The sequence below is a fragment of the Rattus norvegicus genome, chromosome 10 (genome assembly GCF_036323735.1).
Source record: "Rattus norvegicus strain BN/NHsdMcwi chromosome 10, GRCr8, whole genome shotgun sequence".
Taxonomy (NCBI): Eukaryota; Metazoa; Chordata; class Mammalia; order Rodentia; family Muridae; genus Rattus; species Rattus norvegicus.
In genome coordinates, this window is record NC_086028.1 from 3,491,041 (window position 1) to 3,508,888 (window position 17,848).

Genomic DNA, 17,848 nt, shown 5'->3' on the forward strand with positions numbered 1-17,848 from the left:
CCTGGGCTCTTCTTGGTTGGAACACTTTGAATGACTGCTTCTATTTCTTTGGAACTTTGACTGTTTAAATGGTTTATCTGCTGCTGATTTAACTTTGGTACCTGGTATTTGTTTTGAAATTGTTAATTTCATCCAGATTTTCCAGTTTTGTTAAATACAGGTTTTTAAAAATAGAATCTGATGATTTTTTGAATTTCCTCAGATTCTGTTGTTATGTCTCCCTTTTCATTTCTGATTTTGTTAATTTGGATACACACTCTGTGACCTCTGGTTAGTCTGGCTAAGGGTTTATCTATCTTGTTGATTTTCTCAAAGAACCAGCTCCTGGTTTTGTTGATTCTTTCTGTGGTCCTCTTTATTTCAACTTGGTTGATTTCACCCCTGAGTTTGATTATTTCCTGCTGTCTACTCCTCTTGGGTGTATTTACTTCTTTTTGTTCTAGAGCTTTTAGGTGTACTGTTAAGCTGCTAATGTGTGTTCTCTCGTGCTTCTTTTTGGAGGCACTCAGAGCTATGAGTTTTCCTCTTAACACTGCTTTCATTGTGTCCCATAACTTTTGGTATGTTGTGCCTTCATTGTCATTAAATTCTAAAAAGTGTTTAATTTCTTTATTTCTTCCTTGACCCAGTTATCACTGAGTAGATCATTGTTCAACTTCCATGTATATGTGGGCTTTCTGTTGTTATTGTTATTATAGAAGACCAGCCTTAGTCCTTGGTGATCTGATAGGATGCATGGGATTATTTCAATCTTCTTATATCTGTTGAGGCCTGTTTTGTGACTAATTATATGGTAAATTTTGCAGAAGGTACCATGAGGTGCTGAAAAGAAGGTATATTCTTTTGTTTTAGGATGAAATGCTCTATAAATATCTGTTAAATCCATTTGGTTAATAACTTCTGTTAGTTTCTCTATGTCTCTGTTTAGTTTCTGTTTCCTTGATCTGTGCATTGATGAAAGTAGAGTGTTGAAATCTCCTACTATTGTTGTGTGAGGTGCAGTGTGTGCTTTGAGCTTTAGTAAGGTTTCTTTTATGAATGTAGGTGCCCTGGCATTTGAAGCATAGATATTTAGGATTGAGAGTTCATCTTGGTGGATTTTTCCTTTGATAAATATGAAGTGTCCTTCCTTATCTTTTTTGATAACTTTTGGTTAACAGTCAATTTTAACCAAAATTCGATATTAGAACGGCTACTCCAGCTCTTTCTTTGAACCATTTGCTTGGAAATTTGTTTTCCAGTCTTTTACTCTCAGGTAGTGGCTTTCTTTGTCTCTGAGATGTGTTTCCTAAATGCAGCAAAATTCTGAGTCCTCTTTATATATCCAGTCTGTTATTCTATGTCTTTGGGTAGGGGGAATTGAGTCCATTAATGTTAAGAAATATTAAGGAATAGTTATTGTTGTTTCCTGTTATTTTTGTTGTTAGAGGTGGAATTATGTTTGTGTGGCTCTTCTCTCCTTTTGGGTTTGTTACAAGGAGATAACTTTCTTGCTTTGTCTAGGGTGTAGTTTCCCTCCTTGTGTTGGAGTTTTCCATATCCTATCCTTTGTAGCACTGGATTTGTAGAAAGATATTGTGTAAATTTGTTTTATTTTTATTTTTTGTTTTTTGGAATATCTTGGTTTCTTCACTTATGTTCATTGAGAATTTTGCTGGATATAGTAGCCTGGATTGGCATCTATGTTCTCTTAGTGTCGTATGACCTCTGTCCAGGATCTTCTGGCTTTCATAGTCTCTGCTGAGAAGTCTGGTGTAATTCTGATAGATCTGCATTTATATATTACTTGACCTTTTTCCCTTACTGCTTTTAATATTCTTTCTTTGCTTTGTTTATTTGGAGTTTTGGCTATTATGCGATGGGAGAAATTTCTTTTCTGGTCCAATCTATTTGGAGTTCTGTAGGCCATTTGTTTGTTTATGGGTATCTCTTTCTTTAGGTTTGTGAAGTTTTCTTCTATAATTTTGTTGACATTTTCTGGCCTTTTAATTTGGGAAGCTCCCTTCTACCTATTATTCTTAGGTTTGGTCATTTCATTTTGTCCTTGGTTTCCTGGATGTTTTGGGTTAGGAGCTTTTGCTTTGTGCATTTTATTTGACTATTTTGTCAATGTTTTCTATGGTATCTTCTTCCCCTAAGATTCTCTCTTCTCTCTCTTGTATTCTGTTGGGGATTCTTGCATCTGTGACTTCTGATTGCTTTCCTAGGTTTTCTATCTCCAGGACTGTCTCCCTTTGTGACTATTTATTGTTTCTATTTCCATTTTTAAATCCTCGATGGCTTTGTTCAATTCCTTCACCTGTTTGGTTGTGTTTTCCTGTAATTCTTTAAGGAATCTTCATGTTTCTTCTTTAAGGGCTTCTATTTGTTTACCTGTGTTGTCCTGTATTTCTTTTTTTTTAATAAAAAATGTATTTATTTACTTAGAAGCATTCAAGATCATCAACCAAACAGCCACAATGTTTTTTGCATTTACAGAGTGGTATTCAGTTAACAGAACAACAATTATCTTCGTATAAGCCCATCAATGATAACTGAATGATAACTGAGGATGAAAAAAATACAACAAAAATAAATCCCCCCCCCCAAGAAAAGAAAACAAACAAAAAATGAAAACCAAACTACTGTCCCCATATATAACTAATTTGTGCTGGGAACCAACAAGAACCTGCTTTAAATTTCCATGCCAATTTACAACACCCAGACTGTACCAGGCAAGGTTAGTGGCTATTGAAAAGTACCACCAATGGGGTTGGGGATTTAGCTCAGTGGTAGAGCGCTTGCCTAGGAAGCACAAGGCCCTGGGTTCGGTCCCCAGCTCCAAAAAAAAAAGAACCAAAAAAAAAAAAAAAAGAAAAGTACCACCAGGACAGGGTTATCTAAAGACACATTTGATAGGATGTTAACTATACAAAAAGAGACACTGTACAGTTTAAAACCAAATCTGACACAGCCTTACATTTTCAATTTTTTTCTTTAAAAGGTGTGAGTTGTGTACAGGGAGTTAAATGCTTTATTGACAAGGAAAAGAACTGCTCTAGAACCAACTTACTCATTATCAGCTTCTTCTTCATCTTTGTCTTCCTCTTCTTCCTCCTCTTTGTCATCCTCTTCATCCTCCTCATTGTCTTCCTTCTTTTTCTTGCTCTTTTCAGCCTTGACCACCCCCTTTTGCTGAATCAGGTTTTCCTTTAGCTCTGTAGGCGGCAAAATCCTTCTCATGCTTCTCTTTTAGCTTGGCAGTCTTCTTCCTATAGGAAACACCACCCATGGATAAGCCAGGATGCTCACCTTTGATTTTTGGGTGGTACTCAGAACAGAACAAGAAGGCCAGAGGAGGCCTCTTGGGGGCATTGGGGTCCTTGAACTTCTCTTTGGTCTCCCTTTTGGGGGGATGTAGGTTTTCATTTCTCTTTCATAATGAGCCTTGTCAGCCTTTGTTATATCTTCAAATTTCCCCTTTTCTTTAACAGAGATGGACTTCCTCCTCTCTGAGCACTTTTTGGAGGACTCTGAGAAGCATCTGGGTGCTTCTTTTTGTGCTCCTCCTGTCAGGTTTGCACAAAGAATGCATATGAGAACATTTTGCCTCTCGGTTTCGTAGGATCTCCTTTGCCCATGTTTGGTTGATTTTCCCCCCAAAAGTCAAAGAGTCGCCCAGTGCCCATCTGGCTCTTGCTTGCCCAGGTGCTGTCTCTATGGAACTCAATGTACTGCAATGGCTATGGGAGCGGGAGCCAGATCTGTCCTGTATTTCTTTAAGGGAGTTTTTTAAGTCCTTCTTAAAGTCCTCTATCATCATCATGAGATGTGATTTTAAATCCCAATCTTGCTTTACTGGTATGTTCGGATATCCAGTATTTGCTTTGGTGTGAGAACTGGGCTCTGATGATGGCAAATACCCCTGGTTTCTGTTGCTTAGGTTCCTGCGCTTGCCTCTTGTCATCAGGTTATCTCTGGTGTTAGCTTGTTTTGCTATCTGGGACAGTGGCTTGACCCTCCTGTAGGCCTGTATGTCAGCTCTCCTCTAGACCTGTTTTCTTTCAGCTGGATCTGGAAACAGAGAACTGCTCATGGGTTTGTGTGGCCTGAAGCCTCCAAGTGGGTTGCTTGGTGCAGAAGAGTTGGTCTTACTACTGCTCTCAGGTGTGTAAGTGCTCCTGGTCACTGGCTTTCAGCTCTTTGCCCAGGCAGAAACCCAAAGAGTCCTGCTCCTCACTGTCTCTAGGTCCCTGTGCCGAGAGGGCACAGAGGGCACTAGATGGGTTCCTCTTGGGCTAGGAATGTGGGCAGAAGACGGAAAAAAAGGAGGGTAGTTGTCTCCTCTGAGCTCTCAGGATTGTCTGCACTTCTGAGCTTTCTCCCCCACATGATTTGGGTCTTATAAATGTTTTCTAAGAATGGTGGTCTTTGTTGACAATCTACATCTCTAAGTTCTTCTCTAGGGTGGTGATAGACTCATAATCTGCTCCAGCAGCAATGCCTGAAAGAGATCAAACATTAATACTATGAATGCCAAAGATATTGTCCAGAGAGGGACTGGAAGCCCCTTAAAGTTTTCATGTAACCCCTAGACTAAGGGGGATGTGAGGGCAGCAAGCAAAGCAGAGCTCTGTAACAGCATAAAGTCCCCAGGACACATACTCCTCAGGGCCATGCCACACCAAGGCTCACCCATGTGGCTGTGGTAATCCATGGGCATGTGAACCCCTATGAGATGATTCTGTGGGTTATGCTCTCATAGTGTCCTTGACCCCTCTGGCTCCTACAATCCTTTCTTTCCATCTTCCATAAGATTCTCCAAGCAAGATGACATTAATCTTAAGAGCTGGATCCTTTTCTTATACCTTGATTGCCAGTATAAACATTTAAGCATAAGAATTGTACAAATAACTTGAATAGAATGCAAGTCCTGTCGGAAACATAATTCATTGTCTTTGCTTTTTCACAGTTTTATCATGTTTGTCAAACACACTTAAGATTCTGTGAAATTCTATAGGATATAGGCTTGTGCAACTTACTATTCGGCAAAGTTTTGCCATGGAACAAAATTAATAGATACATTAAATATCTCACAGGGAACAATTAGAATAATCTACTCTAGGAAAGAAATGGATGAGCAGTATTGGGCAGCAAATATTGCCATTGACTGGAATAAGAGAAGAGGGGAAACAGTGTCTGTGGAATTAGAGTCAACCCTCTGCTCTATTCAAAGGTTCTCAGTTAACTGAGAGAGTTTCCATATTAGAACAATTCCAGTTAACTGAGAGGTTCTCAGTATCAGAACAATTGCAGTTAATTGCCCTTGAAGCCTCCTCAGGTTTTCAAACTTACTAGAAAATGAGAAACTGATTAACCAATCTGATAATTTGGATCAAAAGGAGTTTGTTCTGAGAGAGATATGGACTCTGACACCAGTCATATCCAGAAGACAATTTTCTCTTCTGCAAGAACTTTTTTTGCCTCTAAAATAGAGAATATGGCAAGCACATACCAAGCCTCCATAAGCAAAACAAAGTACTTTGTTCTGAAGAGTAAATTATATTTTAATGAAGTACAAAATGTAAGAAAAATCATAGATAGCTAGATGATAGATAGATAGATAGATAGATAGATAGATAGATAGATAGATAGACAGTCAGACAGACAGTTCCATATTTATTTGTGGTTTTCTTCATTATTTTGTGTAGCCGAATACTTCTGTAAGAAAAATTTTCTTCTAGTGCTAAATTATTTTTAGTATTTTTGCTGGTGCCAATCTACTTCTGACAGATTTCTCTATGCCTAAAAACAGTCTTTTATTTAAAAACAATGATGTGAACTTACTAGCATACTTGCATAATGCACATATCTATTTACCTGTTTATCATTGATTATGTGTGTCTATCTATCTATCTATCTATCTATCTATCTATCTATCATCTATCTATCTCTGTATCTATCTCTGTCTCTGTGTCTATATCTGTCTCCCTATGTACACACACATTCTATCCATACGTATATATACATACATAAACACATATTCCTTTCTATATAGATTCCTCTCAGATATCCTGTTATTGCCCTGTGCCGTGGAATCCTGCAGCTTTGGATTTGCAGGACCCACCCCTTCATATACTTTAGCAGTCCATAGATGTTAGAGTGGGCCAACTCAGAGCCCTTGATACAGGTCTGAATGATACCTATGTTATTTAGCACACCAGCACTCTTGTGCCTGCACCACCACAGCTAGCTGTCCCACTTTGCCCAGGTGAGAGAAGGTGCCATCTCTCCTGCACCCATGCCACCAGGCTAGCTCTCCAGTACTACTTTGAGTGCTGCAGCTGGTAAGGGGCAGGGTCAACTCTGCACAGTTTTTGGACATCAACATGGTCCCAGTGGCCTATCAATAGTGGTCCAGACTAGGAACATCAGCATGGCCTTTGTGGTACCATGGGTCATGGACATTGAGACAGAGACCTGCTGCCGTAGGTTATCAGACCCAGACCTGGCCCTCTGCAACAGCATAGGCTATGACTACCACAGTGAGCAAACCTCTCCGTGTTTCCTAATTTTGAAATGTTCCACGGAATCTTCTCACTTGTGGTGTTTTTCACAATATGCCTGTCACTGTGATCACCCCTCATATGATACTGTAATTTTCTATGTGTGTTTGTGTTTCTTGGGTTAACATGCCTATAAAATTTTTAGTCATCATTTCTTTTAATTGATGCATATTAGTTTCTGTTAATATATTTTCCCTCCATATTATAAAACATACGCACTATATGTATAAGAGTGTTTCAATGTCCTCACATTACCAAGTTCTGCTTTCTGTGCCATCCCTGGGTCTGATATAACTGAATCCTTCTGTTCATTGTAGACTGTATCACCAAGCTCTTTTCCTTTCCTGGAGACTTTTGTATTGTGATTTTTAGATCATAAAGTAATTTTGTGTTTCCAAAAAACATTCTTGAGGTTTGTCCTAAGGTGCAGTTAGCTTACTTGGAAAAATTTCAATCCCTTGAAGTTTGCTTTTCAACAATTTTATGAGGGAGTAAAACAAACATTGATTTAGGCTGGGTTTGCCTAATATCAAGACAATAAACGCTGAGCTGTATACCATTAGGACTAAAATGTGGAGGCTCGTTTTCCATTACAAATGAGCCAGACACCTGCTAATGCCTGCTAAGCTATCTGTCCTTCTCAAATCTGCAACGCTACTCCCACTCAAACTCAAATTTTCTGCGAGAGAATTTTCTACTAAAGTAGAACATTACTGACACCCTGGCTTGCCTGCATGGTCATGTGTCTGATAAAATAAACAGGAAGCAAAATTAGTGATTGTTGAGAGAAGGACATGGATAGTGTGGCAGCTTGTGGCCTCCTGTATTAAGCAGGATGATGCCGACTTCCAAAGGTCAGAGTGAAAGGTTTGCTTCCACTTCTCTGGAGTCCAGTCCTCCTATTACATGGTGAGGATCATCCTTTTTATGAGCACCCTGCTTAGCTTCTGTATTTTATGGCATCTTTTTTCCTAATCAGCAGGGTTTGGAACTGGTCCTGGCGTTTTGTAAGCTTGAATGCTAGGGTCATTTTCTCTGGACTAGCAAGCAGAGCCTTCTCTAAACGTGGGTGTGCTTCTTACATATGTCTGCTGGCCGCTCTCAGCCCTGGGTGGATCTTCTGTGCCTCCCCTGTACCTCCTATTTTTTCTCTTCAATGTTTTTCTCAGTGAACTCTCACCTCTGGAAGGTACATCTATCTGAACTTGCAAATCTGCCTAGGTTAAGAAGTTTCCCTTTCCTACACCATGGTTTCAAAACTCTCTCTAGGAACAAGTTTGAGTTCTTAGTCAAGCTTATAGAATATGGGCTCCTCTCTTCAGAGACTGTTGGCATGTACTTCTGATGCTTATAATCTGAGAACACGCATTTCATCTCACCACAGGTGCCAACTTTCAGACAAATAGAGAGACCCTGCTCCTGCTGTTTAACTGAGACTGTAAGCAGAGGGCTGTATTAGAGAAAGAGAGAGCCTGTGCATGTACACATGTACATGTGTACATCTCTGTGTGTACATGTGCACTCGTTCATGTAGATGTGCACACTTGTGTATGTACACATGTGCATGGGCATCCACGTGATGCCTAGCAAAACCATGAGACAGAGAGAATTTCTATTTTCTTCTATTTGTGCTAGGTGTGATCTCTGCCTTGAATATTACAGCTATCTGGAAGCTTTGACGTCTAGCAAGAAGGTCTCACCTCAGTGTCCAGTTTCGCCTAAATGATTTAGAGAGGAACACAAATGTCTGCTTTTAGCTCTTAACCACATTCTGCACTTCATTATTGATTTGTTAGTAACTACCTTAATTTATCTATGGGTCACACCAGTCGTGCCGTTTTACTTTCCTCAGGAGAAAGCGTAGGAAGATAAATGGCACCTACAGGCTCACACACAAATTGCAGGTATAGTTGTAACATTTTCACAGGCGTGTTGCTCACAGCCTTCCCCAGGATAAAGTCTGTAGACAGCAAGGAACCTTGACCGCTGAGATGGCGACTTCTACACTAATTTTGTTACCAAGAGTGTGTAATGTAAAAATTACATTCATCAACAATAATTATATGTAGAGTGTCATGGTTAATCTCAGTTGTCACAGTGACAGAATCTGGAATTAACTAAACAGAAAGTTGATGAACACCCCTGTGAGTAATTTTCCTGAACACGTTATTTAAAGCTATAAGACCCACTCTAAGTGTTTCCAGAACCTTCTGGAGGCAGCACAGCTGAAAGAACATCAAAAGAAAGGCTTTGCTTTTAGCCTGTTTTCCTGCGTGCTTACAGGCAAGCGCATCTTCCTGCTGCTGCCGTTGCTGCACTCCTTCACTGTTATTAGAAGCAGCTTCTTTTGACTTGGAGATTTACAGATCGGGCCGCTTCAGTGTGAGTCTGCCATTGTTAGGTCACCTAGACCATACTGTGTAAAACAATCTGTTATGTCCCCTTTGATGTGTATCCTTTCTAACAATTCTTCAATAAGGAAGCCTGATAGAATAACCACAGTCGTGTAACATTTCTTTAGTTCTGGCTTACAGAATCTAAAATACCTACTGCTCAACGAGAAAATATGCTCAATAGTCATTTATAATCTTCAAAAGTAACTGTGTAGAGAAGTCCTCTCACTGTCTTCAGCACAGCACAGAACCACTGGTTATTGTGACCTAGGAGGGGAGTCTGCTCCACACTAACTTGGATAGGATTCTTAGAATGAATTACTAACGCAACAGCTAATTTGTCAACATGACAGAACAGAATATTGGGGTGTTTTTGATCAGACAGATACATACTCAAATCTCATACATTTATTGCTTTTATGATCTCAGGGGGATTACTTATCTGAATGAGCCTCAGAATGTATTAATAAGTAATAAGAAAAGCCAGCCTTGTCTGATCACTCACTCAGTACCAGACATTGTCATGAGATGAAAAGGGAACTGTTATTATTCTCATTTCCAGGAAAATGAGGCTTAGAGAGGTCATTTTCTCTGAATCATAAAAAAACAGTGCATGGACAGAGAGGGTCTGAACCTTGACTACAACAGTTTTATGAAAAACATTTGAAATGACACAGATTGTGGTTATTAGAAATTAAACCTCACAACATGGTCCTGAAACTTACAATCCATGATACCCCCTTTTATCACTGTAATCTCTTTAAACAAGGAGCTCATAGAAGGGGAGGTAACAAAAACATAGCTCTGTAATGACGCAAATATTTGCAGTTGATGAACATGTGAGCCAGTTTTTCATTGCTGTGACAAAATACCCCTAGAGGGTGATTTGACAGAGGGAACCTTGACTTTGGCTCACCGGTTTAAAGGCTTCGATGTTTAGTCCCTGGCTCTAATAATTGGAAGTCTGTGGTGAGGTGAAACATCAGGGTAATGAGAGTATGGAGAGGGCAGCCCACCTCAGGGGGATGATGGATAGGAAGCAAAGAAAGGAAGATTGTAAGAAGGGGGCCAGGCAAGGTATAGCCCAGAGTGACCCGTGCTTCACTGATTCTCATCACCTCCAAATAATCCCATCGTGTGTGAGTCCATCAAAGGATTAAGCCATTGATTACATCAGAACCTCTGAGATCCAATCATTTTACTAAAGTTCACCAGACAGCAACCCAGCCCCCACTGAAGGAGTCCATGTGGGACATTTTATATTAAAGTATGACAGAGGGGAAATTTAAATTCAGAGAAGGAAAGCAATTTTAAGACATTTTAATAACGATATTACTCTGTTCTCTATGGGATCCATGTTTGAGGATTCACATGAATGAAGACAATCCTGCGTATGATCATGTAAGACTGGCTCTAGGATTAGCATTCTTTCTGGGGAAAGAGATTCAGAGCGCATCCACCTCATCCTTATACAGGATTTAGCTGCTTTGGATATGAAAGGAGCCAGACTTTGGTCCAGGTGGCTTGACTCTTGAGTTCTGACCTTTAACTCCAGTACAATGCCACCTTAGTGTAGTTCCTAATACCTCATTTCCATACAGCACTTCTCACATTTTGTTTATTGAGGAGAAGAAAGCTGGGGATTGAAATCAGGACCTTGACAGGCAAAGCACACAAGGTACCTCTACAGAATACCCTCAGCCTTCTCCCCATTTCTGATTGAATTGAGCTATGTATTTGGTGCCAGGATTGTCGTAATTCCAAGACAATGCTCCCCTCTTCCTGGGTGCAGTTTCCCTTTAAAGCTAACATCACAAGTTCAAGGCAGGTTACACAAATATTTCCTTTGCGTTTTTCAATGTGTACTCATCCTCTGCCCCAGCTGATTCCAGATTCCTTTTCATGACAGTTAATTTCCAGCCAACAAGGGTCAAATGAACAGAGTCCGGGAAATAGTGTGAGAAACCCTTCCTCCCAGGGTTACAGCAATTACATCCTTGATAATGAATTGCTCATCAGTTCTGCAGGAGATGGAAGTGATTGCCTCCGCAGGTAGCAATCATTTTTGTGCAACTGCTGTAATTATCAGTCCCCTTCAGTGTGATTGGGATTTAGCAATGGAGACCAGAAGAGTGGAAGGTGTTTGAAGATATAGACTAATATTAGAAACCAAAAAATACATCTTATCTTTACTCTTCTGAAGGATGCTTAACAGATAAGCATTGGATTAAAAAGAAAAGTCATCAACATTTCTGAGTTAATTCCCTTAAAGGATGGCATGCACATTGTGTACACCCCAAACACTTAATACTTGTGACATCTATCTGCCCTCGTGTGTGTGTGTGTGTGTGTGTGTGTGTGTGTGTGCCCGAGAGTGCACGTGTGCGTGTGCACTCAAACAAGTGTTCAAACTTGCCATGATAAATATAACCTGTGGAAAGAAGTTCTTGATCTCCATAATGTGGGTCCTGGTGATTGAACTCAGGTCCTCAGGCTTCGCATCAAGTTCCCTTGCCTGCTGAGCCATCAGGCCGGTCTGACTTTGTTTTTAAAATGTGCCAACGTTTTTCTTTCCTCTTCACTATTGGCCTGGGTAATGTGTTGACATTCCTGATAATATTCTATCTATCTATCTATCTATCTATCTATCTATCTATCTATCTATCTATCTATCTCTTTCTTTCTTTCTATCCTGATTGCTACTCCTTCCTGTTCCTCTCCCCCATTGCCTCCTCTATCCCCTTCTCTTCTGAGAGAATGCAGATTCCTCCCCTGGTTATCTCCCCACCCTGGCACATCAAGTCTCTGCAGGGCTAGGTGTTTCTTATCCCACTGTGGCCAGACAAGAGTTAAGGGAACAGACTGCACAGACAGGTAACAGTTTTAGGGATAGCCCCTGCTCCAGTTCTTCAGGACCCACATGAAGACCAAGCTGAACATCTGCTACATATGTGTGGGGGATCTAGGTCCAGCCTGTGTATGCTGTTTGGTTGGTGGTTCAGTGTCTGAGAGTCCCAACAATCCCAACAGTTTAGTTGACTCATTGCTCTTCTTATAGAGTTCCTATCCCATTTGAGATCCTCAATCCTTCCCTCAGCTCTTCCATAAAAGTCCTTGAGCTCTGTCTAGTGTTTGGCTGTGGGTCTCTGCATCTGTCTGAGTCATCTGCTAGGTGGAGCCTCTCACAAGACAGCCATGCTAGACTCTTGTCTGCAAGCATTAACAGTGTATCATTAATAGTGTCATGGATTTGTCCTTGCCCATAGGATGGCTCTCAGGTATCTGGTTATTGGTTGGCCATTCTCTCAGTCTCTGCTCCATTTGGTAATTTTCAGTACTGATGGGAGTATCAAAAGGCTGTATTCTCCCAGCACTCAGGAATGTAATTTGGCAACAGATATACAAATCTTAAACTCTTATTTTCTCCATCCTTAGCATTTATCTTGGGAAGTTGGACCTGGAGAAACAAAGAAAAACGTAGAAAAAGGAATATTTGAGATTATTCCTAAGAGTAAAATATTAGAAAACACTTCACAGCTCAATGAGAACAGATCATTAAATAAGCCATGCTTCATTAAGTAATGGCATATTATGCAGTCATTAAAAGTCATGTTGTTGAAGAGTAGTTAATGACACATGGAAAATGTTCACTACCTGAATGTCAAGTGGCAAAAGACTAAATACAATCAGAGTTGAACAACAGTAGGTGTAGTGAAGTTTATTAAGCATCCATTATGTAATACTGAAAGGTTTTACAGTAGAGGGTTTTATCTTTATATTTCAGAAAAGGAAACAACAATTCAGTATGTGCTTTCATGCACATCTATGTGTATGTATGTGCCTGTACGTGTGTGTGCATGTGTGAAGACACAAGATATATTTGTGTTTACCATGAAAGAGTAACCAAAGTATTTCTTTTCTTTATCCATTATTTCTTTAAGCTGGTGATTTCCATCTTAAGCAGCCAGTGCATTTGCAATTAGAAAAAATGATAAATAGCAGTTAAAATGTTCTGGACACCTAAGGAATGAGCATCTCTGAAAAGGAAAACTTTCCTAAGCTGAACTCCTTTAAGCAAGACACATAGCTATCTCAGTTCAAACCCTAATTTGAGCATGTACCTGCTTGCCTGTGCAAGGCTCAGGTTAGGGCTGGGAGTCTCTAGCTAATGACACTTGTCTCAAAATGAAGCATCTTGGCGACAGAGCCTCACACACAGCCTGAAAGAGTTGCCGAATTCTCATTAAAGTCATGTCATCCACAGTCAATACAAGGCTGGGGGTTCCGCGTGTGTAATAAAAGCTCCATGTGACTCCTAATCACAAAACGCCACTATGCAATGAGGACTGTCTGCCAAAAGAAATAAAACAGAGGGTATTCTCTGAAATCCTGAGAGGCTGTACAGAGCAGCTAGAGCTGGGGCAGTAAATCTTTTCAGTAAGTTCTGACCATCGACTTCCTCCTAACATCCTGGTTCTTTTACAGCTCATCTGGGTGACTTTGAACTTAAGAAATTACTTCCCATCTCTGAATTTCACTTTTCCCATAAGAACAGTGATGATGATTGGTGGTGGTGGTGGTGGTGGTGGTGGAGGTGGTGGTGACAGAGGTGGAGGTTGTAGTGGTGATGGTTGTGGTGGTGACTCATGGCTTAGAGTAGTTTCAGGATCAACACTCAGCACTTGGGCTGAAATGTCAGGGCATGAAGACAGAACAGATGTGACTTAATCTCTTCTCAGGACTTCTGACTCTGCTTCCTTTTTTCATGTCATTCAGACACAGCACTTGCCTCCTTTCTGCTTATCCATGCAGTATAGAGATCTTGAATTGTCAATTCTCACATCTGTATTAATCCTACCAACTCCTGCTCCCTGCCATAGACTTCAAGCCTTCCTTTCACACTGCCTTTCTTTTCTTTTTTCTTTTTTTTTTTTTTTGGTTCTTTTTTTCGGAGCTGGGGACCGAACCCAGGGCCTTGCGCTTCCTAGGTAAGTGCTCTACCACTGAGCTAAATCCCCAGCCCCTTTCTTTTCTTTTTATGTTCTATTGCATATTCACCTTTTGCCTTTCTCCATTGTTTCTGCCATCATGCCATGCACACCTGTTAGAATATAAACTATGGAAAGTCAGGTATCTTTCATCATTGTTCATTGTTATCTCCAAGCATCTCGAACAGTTCCTGGCACATGAAAGGTGTTCAGAATATAGTTGTTGAATGAAAGTATGGACAAGTGGATGGAAGAATGGAGGAGGAGAGAAGGGTGGATGGATGAACAAATCATCCTCTAATTTGCTAGAATCCGTGGTTACTTAATGTTCACACATATTCTTGTTCATCTCTTCTTGGCTCACTGTTTAGCCAATCCTCTAGAAATCTGTTTATCTCTTACATCCTTCTTGTTTAAAGCCTTTAGTACTTATGTACCTAGAGATATAGCAGCAGTTCAACCCAATGGACAAGCCCCTGGAGATGCCATTTGATATAAGTACATACACATAGAATTGTATGCTTCTGGAAAACGTGGGCTAAATCACTCCCTTCCCAAATGGGGTCAAGGCTTTCTGCAAAGGCTTTCAAGGTATGTTCTGAATGACAAATTTAAGCTGTCACACTTGCCTCACCCATGGGTCTCTGGACTTCACAAATGAAATGTAATTTCCCAAATAAGTAAAATCAGTTCTCAATATCTGTTACTTTCTTGATACTTCTTGAGACCCTTAGAAAGAAGGACACTGCTAGCACTGCTTTTTTTAGCACCAACAGGACACTGTGATGAAATGCCTAACTGAGGCAACTTCAGGAAAGGAGGGCTTCTTCTGGCTCAGAGTTCAAAGGGATACAGTCCCCATGAAGGCAGGCACATGAGGTACCACAGTGAAGAAGTAGCATGAGAGAGATGGATTCCTGTGCTCATCTCATGTTTTTCTTTGCTGTTCAAAATCTCATCCTTTGTAATGGGGCCATCCCTGTAGGATAACTTTCTCTACCTATTAACCAAATCTAGAAAATCCCTCACAGACATCTCCAAATGATTCTACACCACATCAAGTTGATGATCAAGATTCACTGTCATGAAGAATATTGGACCAGAAATACAGATGTGTGGGAAATGTGCACTTCAGACCATGATGCACATGATGCCCAGTGGCATTCCAGTACTTGCCGTTCCTGTGCCTACCACTCCTATTGGTCCTTATTTGCCCTCCTGAGGTTTTGGTCACTGTTCCCACTCCCTTGCTGTAGAAGCCATGCCCAGAATTGGACTGAGGGTAAGATTAGCTCAGAAAGCCATTTACTGTCATCTCAATAAAACCAAGCTCTCTCTAGACCATCACATTTCTCTATTACCCCAGGTCTCCATGGAAGTGATCAATGAAAACATATAAAGTGTGCAGAAGGACATTGTTCCCAGTAGAGGGGACCAGATTACAAACCCACAGAAAAGCTTCTTGGCACTGCTTAACGGCACCCAATGTCAAGCATACTTGACTTTAATGATTGTTTTTGTTATTCTGCACAGCAAGAAGCAATTCATCTTTTCTGCAATTTGAGAACAGGATGTTCCTCTCTTTTGCTTGGGTCTTTTTCAGACAACCACTGTAGAGTTCATGAGCAATCCATTTACAGTGGCACAAGACAGAAATTAGGAGGAAAAGCAACAAAAAAAGGGCAAATCCTGTGACATTCAAACCACACAGAAGGGACCTTGGCATGTAGCACCTGATGGAGAGGGAGCTGGGGGAGGGGTGGGCTCCTTCTGTGATTCTGATCATTCTCTGCAGACACAGCAATGACATGGCCACAGGAATTCTGTTGAAGGAGGTCTTGCCTCAGATGGTGTTTTCCATCAAGGTAAACTTGGTGAACTCCTTTACCTTTGTGTGTCCCTTCTCCTAAGATCATTGATGGATTGGCACTCCCCCCTGTAGGGCTGCCTTGAGGACTTAGAGTAAATACCTACAGTTTTTAGTATACAGTTGATATAGAGCTCACTATTAATGTGTGAAGTCATACCTTTCTCTACCTCTCTAGGGGCTGTGACCCACACGTGATGAGCAATGGGCTTCAAAGCCCTGTCTCTTAGTGTGTCAGTATTGCTGGCTATTTTCTTCCTTCAGGCAAAGATCTCTGGCGATGGCCACAATTTCCATAATCTTGTCGCCTTAATTGCTGCTGTCACTGTGAGCACTGAAATTAATTTTGATTTCTTTTTGTTTCTGCTTAGCGCTTAGAATGTGACTAATGGGATTGTTTTAGCCTTGGCAGGAGCAATGTTCCTACAAACTTGAGCACTGATGGTCTGAGTTCTGCATGTGGGTCCATTTTCTGTCCAGAGCCCCCACAGGTACTGTAAACCTCAGGGAAGAGAATCATTTGGCTGTGGTCATTTGGCCATACAGCCCGCGAGAAGTGCTATGTTCTGCCTATAGACCCTTTTTCACATCTTAATGGTCCTAAGGAAGGGAATGCAAGGGAAGGGAGGCAAGTGAGATTTGCTGCCTGTGTAGGCATTACACTGCTTCATGGGGATTATCCAATTCCCTGTCAGAACTTCAAGAGTTAATAGAAAGGGGTCCACTTTACAAATTTAGTCAAGAAACTAACTGTTAGGGAGAAAATCTGAATTCAGTCGACAATGTAGGCCACCCTCAGTGTAAGAAAACTCCCTCAGAGGTTTCTGAATACTTAATTTGAAGTATTTGTTTATGGTTAGGTGTAGTTTCTTTCTATGTAAGCAAAGGTCTCTAGAGGAACAAATATATTAAGAAAAGAATATATTAATATAATAAACATATTCATATATTCTATATATGTATACAAAGAAAATTTATTAGATTGGCTTTCATTGATAGGGACTAAGTAGCCAATGGCATCTGCAGGCTATAGAGTTCGATAACCCATTTGTCAGTCCAAGGAGCCAGCCATCTTAGCTATACTGGTTGGGCATGAAATCCTGGAAACCCTCTGGGCAGTTTGAATCTACAGTGAAAGACCAGAGAGTTGGATCCCGGTGATATTAGCTCCCATCAGCAGAGGAAGATAGACTTGGGAAGATCAGTTTGCAAAGGCGAGTGTGCACACCCTGCTTTTCCTCAGACATTGTTTTCATCAGGGTCATCTGGAGAGGTGCGATCAACATCATTCCCAGATACAACCCCAAATGTCAATCATCTCTGCAAATGACCTCACAAACATAGAGAGGTGTGTGTCACAGTCAAGTCCAGTTGACAACTGAGGCCAACGACACCTACCAATCACGTTTTCATGATTGGCTCCAAGTTGACAACCAAGATTGACCATCTCGCTTTCTGGCTACCAATTTTCAAGGTTTTGTTAGAAACTCCCTCTGTGCTATGTACTTTCTCATCAACTTGACACAAGATAGGGGTGTGGGAGAGGAGGGAGCTCCAGTTGAGAAAATGGCTCCAGAAGACAGGGCTGCAGGCAACCTATAGGGCATTTTCTTACTTAGTGATTGATGGGAAAGGGCCCATCTCAGGTGATACATCCTGGGACGGTGGCCCTGGGAGTCAGAGGGAGCAAGCCAGTAGGCAGCACTCCTTCACAGCTTCTGCCTCCAGGGGCTTGCCCTGTGTGAGTTCCTGCCCTGACTTCCCTGGACTATGGACTACAAGCTGTAAGACAAAATGAACCCTTTCCTTCTCAAGTTGTTTTACAGCATAGTGTTTTACCACAGCAATGGAAAACCTGGCTAAGTCACCTTCCCTCTTGTGCTATTGTGAGATTTCCCTGTCATGCAGTGTCACTTCCCTAATCTCATTCTTGTTCCCTGAAACCCATTTTCCCCATAACAAATTATAGCTATTTGAAAAACTCAAATTTCACTATATTAATCTCCATGCATTATTAAAACTTCAGTGGCTTTCTATTGTGTAAAAACAATTTGA